This window comes from Elephantulus edwardii, unplaced genomic scaffold, assembly GCF_000299155.1.
Source record: "Elephantulus edwardii isolate Elephantulus edwardi_28Jun2011 unplaced genomic scaffold, EleEdw1.0 scaffold00227, whole genome shotgun sequence".
In the NCBI taxonomy this organism is placed as follows: domain Eukaryota; kingdom Metazoa; phylum Chordata; class Mammalia; order Macroscelidea; family Macroscelididae; genus Elephantulus; species Elephantulus edwardii.
In genome coordinates, this window is record NW_006399977.1 from 723119 (window position 1) to 731037 (window position 7919).

Consider the following 7919-nt stretch of genomic DNA (forward strand, 5'->3'; position numbering starts at 1 on the left):
AATTTCAGACTATAAATCTTAACAAGAGACTATCCACATCCCTCTCTCAGAGAAGCTGATGGATTTGAAGCACCACAGATGCAGCCTTTTGGTTAACCCTACAGACTATGCCAGCAGAACTGAAGTGAGCTAAGAGCAGCATAAGTAAGAAATTTGGTGATACTTACTGGAAGACAAACCAAAGTATTATAATGAAATGTGCAAGGAGCTCAACTCCTTAAACTGAAGGAACTGAATAACAAATTCAATCCTCAAGTTGCAATACTTAAGGATGCTGTGGATAGAATGCTGAATGACCCAGGAAGTATCCAAAAAAGATGGAAGGAGTGTAGAGTGACTATGTAAAAAAAATTGGCTGGCACAGAATTTCGTGAAACAACATATGATCAAGGGCCTATGATGATGAAGGAAGAAGTTCAAACTTCTCTGAAGAAACTGGGAAAAAATAAAGCCCCAGGGAGCTCTGGTGGCCTAGTGGCAAGAAGCTGCACTACAATCCCAGAGGTATGCAGAAGAAGGGGCAATCTCCTGTACCAGTCAGATCTGATTTGACGGTACATGCACAGAAAATAATAATTTTTAAAAAAAGAACAAAACCCGTAAACCAAAGCCCCAGAAATTGGTAGCATACCAATTGACATATATCTTTTTTAATTAATTTCTTTATTTTTCATTTAAATGAATATCTACAGAGATTTTGGAATTCCATTCATTCATTGTTGCACCCCTCTCTGCGCCCCCTCCCCACCCCCCGTTTGCTCCTCTCCTTCAAAAGCAAAAGAAAAACTCCCTCATTGGTACGCAATCCCCCACACACATCTCCCAACCCCAAATATAATCCACTCTGCAACCCTCATTCTGTACTCTTACGATAAACATAATGCCCTAAAATATAAAATATTCTCTCCCCCAAAGACTTCAATGCTGTAAACATATTTCATCCAGTTTTTCTCAGTCTTACCCCCATCCCGATGTCAGAGCTCATTCTACAACAGTGGCACCATATAGCATTTGTCCCTTTGTGACTGAGATACCTCACTCAGCATAATGTCCTCCAGGGTCACCCATTTTGAATAATATTGCATGAGTTCCTTGTTTTTCAATGCAGCATAATATTCCATTGTGCGAATATACCACAGCTTCTCTACCCATTCGTTTGTTGATGGGCATTTGGGTTGTTTCCAACTCCTTGCTATTGTAAACAAAGCCACAATAAACATGGGTATGCATATATCTACTTGGGTGCCATTTATGGTCTCTTTAAGGTATATGGGACCTTCTAAGAATCAAATCCCTATGCACATCCAGAAACTTCTCTAACAGGGTGAAAAGGGAAGCCACAGACTGGGAAAAAAGTGTTTGGTAATGACATGTCAGATAAGGGACTTATATCTAGAATTTATAAAATACTTGAGCACCACAACAAGATAAAGGTGAATAATCCAATTGAAAAATGGGCACAGGATATGAACAGACACTTCACCGAGGAAGACATTCAGATGGCCAACAAGCAAATGAAGAAATGTTCAAAATCCCTAGCTCTGAGAGAGATGCAAATCAAGACAACTATGAGATATCATCTCACCCCAGTAAGACTAGCAAAATTTAACAGAACAGCAAGCAACAAATGCTGGCGAGGTTGTGGAGAGACTGAAACCCTTATTCACTGTTGGTGGGAGTGTAAAATGGTGCAACCACTGTGGAAAGCGATGTGGTGCTTTCTCAAAAAGCTGCAAATAGAGATACCATTTGACCCAATTGACATATTTCAACAAACCAAACAGATGCTGCCCTGCATGTGCTCATCAGGTTATACCAAGAAATATGGAGGACAACCACTTGGCCAACTGACTGGAAAAGATCAATAATTATTCCAATTCCAAAAAGGAAGCATAAAAAATTTTTGAAAAGGTGACCAGAGTGTGGAAATTTTCAAACAATTTCATTAATAATACATACAAGCAAGAGCCTGCTGAAAATAATCAAAAAATGACTGCAACAGTATATCCACAAAGAACTGCCAGATGTACAGCCTAAGTTTAGAAGAGGCCATGGTACTAGAAACATTATATCCAATGTTAGATGGATTTTAGCTGAATACAGAGAGTACCAGAGGAATGTCTATCTGCATTTTTAACTAGGCAAAAGCATTTGACTATGTGGATCTCAGCAAACTGTGGCTAATTCTGAGAAGAATGGGAATTGCAGAATACTTGATTGTTGTTATGTGAAACCTCTATTTCCACCAGGAGGCAGTGGTCAGAACAGAACAAGGAAATACTGCATGGTTCCAAATCTGGAAAGGCATATGCAAGGGATGCATCCTATCTCCATACCTATTCAATCATCCAAAATGCTGGGGTCTCTGAGGAGTAATGTGACATCAAGATTGAAGAAAGTCTCTTCAACAACATATATTATGCAAATGATACAACCTTGCTTGCCAAAACTGAGGAGGACCTGAGGCATTTGCTGCAGAAGGTCAAGGACAGTAACCTTCAATATGGGTTGAAATTCAACATCAAGAAAACAAATATTCTCACCACTGGGTCAATTGGCAGCAACATGATAGATGGCGAAGAGATTGAGATTATTAATAGCTTCAGCTTGTTTGGCTCCCAATCCCACTCTTGGTACCAGGAGCCAAGAAATGAAAAAAAAAAAAAACACAAACAAATGGCATTGGGAAAATCTGCTGTCAACGACCTCTCCAGAGTATTGAAGAGCAATGATGTCAGTCTAGAGACTAAGGTGCATCTGATCCAGGCTATGGTCTTCACAATTACTTGGTATGCATCAGAGAGCTGAACAATAGCTAAAGATTATAGAAGAAGAATTGATGCCTTTGAGTTGTGGTTCTGGAGAAGAATATTAAATATGCTATGGACTGCTAAGAGAACAGGTCCATTCCTAGAGAGAGTAAAACCAGGCTGCTCCTTGGAAGCAAGGATTTTAAAGCTCCGTCTGTCATACTTTGGGCATGTTGCAAGGAGGGACTAGTCCTTAGAAAGAGACACTATGCTTGGAAGGGTAGAGGGACAGTACAAGTCACTGGATGAGATGAATTGACCTAGTAGCTAGGGTAATGGGGAGAACTGTGTCAGAGAGACTCTAGCCTGTCTCAGGAAGAGCAGAATTCAGAGCTTTTTTACATGAAGTCGCTATGAGTTGGAGTCAACTTGACGACATATAACAACAACAGTAACAACTCTTATATACAGAAATTCCTTATACAGGAATTTTCCCAAATCATGTTAAATTAAATTTGCAGTTAAATGAAATGATTGGTTCTATATTTTCACGACAATATTTGCTTCATTTTTTTTTACACCATTGTTGTTGTTAGGTGCCATCAAGTTGACTACAACTCATAGTGACCCTATGAATGATAGATCTGAGCCCTGTCATATCCTATGCCATTTTCACCCTGCCTGACACACTAGAGCCCATTGTAGTAGTCACTGTGTCAATCTACCTGGTCAAGGGTCTTTTTCTCCTTTGCTGACCCTCCACCCTTCCAAGCATCATGTTCCTCTCCAAGGAATTGCCACTGTTGGCAACATGCCCAAAGTATCTGAGGCGAAGCCTTGTCCTTCTTGCCTCAAATTAGCACTCCAGTTGCATCCTCTCCACAACATATCTGTTTGTTGTTTTGGCCATCCATGGGATGTTCAGTGCTCTTCTCCAACATCACAGCTCAAAGGCATCAATTCTTCCTCTGTCATCCTTATTCACTGTCCAGCTCTCAGATGCACAGCAAGTGATTTGAAAGACTATGGCCTGAATCAGACACACCTTAGTCCTCAAACTGACATTGTTATTCCTAAAAAATTTGGAGAGGTCCCTAACTGCAGGTTTTCCCAATGCAATACGTCTCCTTATTTCCTGACTGCTGGTACCAAGGATGTTAACTGTGGATCCAAATAAGATGCTGTTGACAGTTTCAATCTTTTCTCCATTCATCATGATGTTGCCTATTGGTCCAGTGGTAATAATCTTAGTTTTCTTGATATTGACATTACACCGTAGGAGTTATTTTGTTTTTTTTTTTAATTTTTATTTTATTATTTTTGTGTGAGTGTACCATCAAATCAGATCTGACTGGTACAGGAGGAGATTGTCCCTCCTTCCCCAGCAGAGAATCTGGTGGATTCAAACCGTGCACCTCTGGGATTGTAGTTGCAGCTCCTTGCCACTAGGCCACCAGAGCTCCCCAGGAGTTATTTTCTTGACATTACACCATAGGTTTCATATATTTATTGAAAACATGGGTTCATAAAAACCACACACATTCCATGGGAAGTGATCAGATTGTGACATAATTTTAAACTTGATATAGTAGCATGTCAGCCAACTTGACATAGTGCGAACTAATGAACATAGTCTCATTATGTTTTCTGTCTTCATGTGTGTGACTCCTTAGAGACCCAGCTTGGTTCTTCTCCAATGTCTCCTGTGGTAATTATACCTGATTTTATTGCCAGTTTTCATTCCAACCCACTGTGGAATGGGACGGTTCTGATTTTGTTTCTTGTCCAGGAACCTCACGATTCTGAAAATCTTATAAAAAGACATAGTGAAGACATAACAGGGCCACACAAAACACTATGGCAGAACAAAAATATTTTAATGCTTTTTTAAAGGCTTTGTGTACCTTATATACTCATTTTGACTGTATATTTTCTTTGAGTCATTTATAAAGTATATAATATTTATACATTTCATCTCATAGTAGGAGTTTTCATTATCACAATATCACACATACACACACACACACACATGTATGCACATACATACATATACATAAACATAATAACTAACTTACAGGAAGTCAAAATCTTCCTAATTCTAGTTTCTTAACATCTAATTGGCATCTGATTCCTTGCTTTGTAGCAAAAAACAACAATTGCCATCTATACTTTCTGCAAAAAATGTTAACCAGAAAAACAAAGCTTTCTGTCTTACCATAGAATACACTCATGATGTCAAGACATAAAGTTTCAATACCTTTTATCTTTTGAGCAATTTTTCTAACTTAACCCACTGCCATTGAGTAGGTTCTGGCTCATAGCAACCGTTTACCCGTTTCTAAGGCTGTAAATTTTTATGTGAGGTAAGTGCCCATTTTTCTTCAGTGCAGCAGCTGGTGGATTCAGATTGCCAATCTTTCAATTAGTAGCCAATATGTTGCACACTATGCCACCATGGCTCCTTGATATTTCCAATATATCCTTTCAATGCTTTTTTATCTTGCTGCAGTGCTACTATAGCTTCTGGTTTTCTTTTATGAAAATTCTAAGCAGCTATTTTATTTTATCTTGCAGAACTCTGAGGCTTTAGTTCATATAAAACTGTGCTGCTAAACCAGAGGCCAAACCTCTCCAGAAGTTCAAATTCAACAATGGCTCCTTGGAAGAAAGAAAATCTCCTCCTGTGCAATGCACAGCCTTACAAACTCAATGAAGGATAAGCTCTGAGTCCGTTCTGGCTAGATGGAAATGAGTGAGTTTGAGTTTTGTGGATCTTGAATTTATGTACTTTGAATCTTATTGAATTACTCCTTTGACATGATTTCATTGAAATAATTAATGATAGTTCCCTACGGGAAAGGGGATATGGAGGGCTTTTGTAAAATGAGATGATAGGCAAGTTAAGTGTTGCCTTTCTTGTGAATGTTGTATGATGACAGAACCTATACGCAGGACTTTTAATTTTCTTTTGTGTGTTTACATTCTTCAGGCATCACTACTCCCTGCAGTATTTTGCTCCCAAGATCATGAGGAAACACAGCCCAAGTCCCCAGAAGATTTACAGCTGTGCCTATGGACCACTCTGGGCTATTCTTTAAGGTCTTCGCACATCTCTTCATTTCAAAATCACTGAAACTTTGTAGTAAGATCTCCAGATAGAAGACCCTACTGAGTTGTTCCTGCACTTCATGATGGGGCTTGTGTTCAGTTAAATGCCAGGTGTTAGAACATGAAATTATGCTGCTTTTCAGTATGGTTTTTTTTTGTTTGTGTTCTTTAAAAAATATTATTTTTAAGTGCAGCAATGAATGAATGGAAATCCAAATTCTCTGTAAATGTTCATTAAAATTATTTATGCTGAATGAAATATCTCAGTCACGAAAGGACAAATATTGCATGGTGCCACTGCTGTAAAATGGGACTGATATCAGGGTGGGGGTAAGACTGAGAAAAACTGGATAAATTGTGTATACTGCACTGAAACAGATGAGTGAGTGAATAATTTAAAAGCGATGTATGATAGGGTATTATGGTTATCACAAGAGTCCACAATTAAGGTTGCATAGTGGAATGTATTTGGGGTGGTGGGAGGGGTGTGGGTGGATTGTGTACCAGGGAGGGAGTCTTTCTTTTACTTTTGAAAGAGAGGAACGAACTGGGGGGGTAAGGGGAGAGGGCTGGGCGGGTAGAGAAGTGCGGCAATGAATGAATGGAAATCCAAATTCTCTGTAAGTGTTCATTAAAATTATTTAAAAAAATTATAAACAAAACAAAACAAAGCATAGCAAAAAAATTATTTTTATTTTATACTAGCTTACTTACAAAGTTTGTATACACTGATTTTTACACCAGATCTTTCCCGTTTCTTTGTTCCATATGATTTTTGTTGAAGGCATTATAAAGTGATAGATTAGAAATCAATGTAACAATAAGCATGTCAATACTGATTATCACTTTAAAAGAGGTAGACAGAAAGAAAGGTATGCTGTTGTTGATACTGGGCTGTGCTATGAAAGCAGAATAAAATCTATCACCAAATCGGCTTTTATAGCAGAACTTGAATTTAAAAATTCTCCACCAAAGAGATGGCTAAGGGTCAAAGAAACACTGAGAAAATTTGTATTGACATCATTATCTACATCTTTTCCTAATGAGGGATTGACTAAAGCAATGATCATGGACAAGGTATGGAGATAGGACACATTCCTGGCATACACCCTTCCCAATTTTGAACCATGCAGTGTTACCCTGCTCTGTTCTGATGACTGCCTCCTGGTCCAAGTATAGGTTTCTCATTAGCACGATCAAGTGTTCTGGGATTCCCATTCTTCTCAGAGTCAGCCACAGTTTGTTATAATCCACAAAGTCAAACACCTTTGCATAATCAATGAAACACAGATAGACATTCCTCTTGTATTCCCTGTTTTCAGCCAAGATCCCTCTAATATTAGCTACACTATCCCTAGTACCACAACTCCTTCTAAACCCAGCCTGGATTTCTGGTAGTTCCCTGTTGATGTGCTGTTCCAGTCGTTTTTGGATAATCTTCCACAGACTCTTGCTTGCATATGATAGTGACCCCATAAATAATGGATCTTAACCCTGTCAATTCCTGTCCCATCATCACCATCTCAGACATAGTTGAGCTCATTTTTATAGGCACTGTGTGAATCCAACTTGAGAGTTTTCCTCTCTTTTGTTGATCGTCTACCTTTCTAAGCATGTCTTGTTCCAAAAACTGGATGTCCTTTTTTTTAATTTTTATTATTTGTGTGTGTGCGTGTACCGTCAAATCAGATCTGACTGGTACAGGAGGAGATTGTCCCTCCTTCCCCGGCAGAGCATCTGGTGGATTTGAACCATGCGCCTCTGGGATTGCAGTGCAGCTTCTTGCCACTAGGCCACCAGAGATGCCCTAAACTGGACGTTCTTAACAACATACCTAAAGTATGTGAGATGAAATTTCATCATCTTTTCCTCTAATAAGCTCCCTGTTTATACTTTGTTCAAGAGACATTTGTTTGGGTTTTTGTTTTTTTATTGGTTTTTTTTGTTTTGTATTGTTTTTTGTTTTTCTTTTGACAGTCCATTCAGGAATCTTCTCCAACATCACAACTCAAAGGCATCAATTCTTCTGTCATTCTTATTTATTGTCCAGCTTTCAAATAC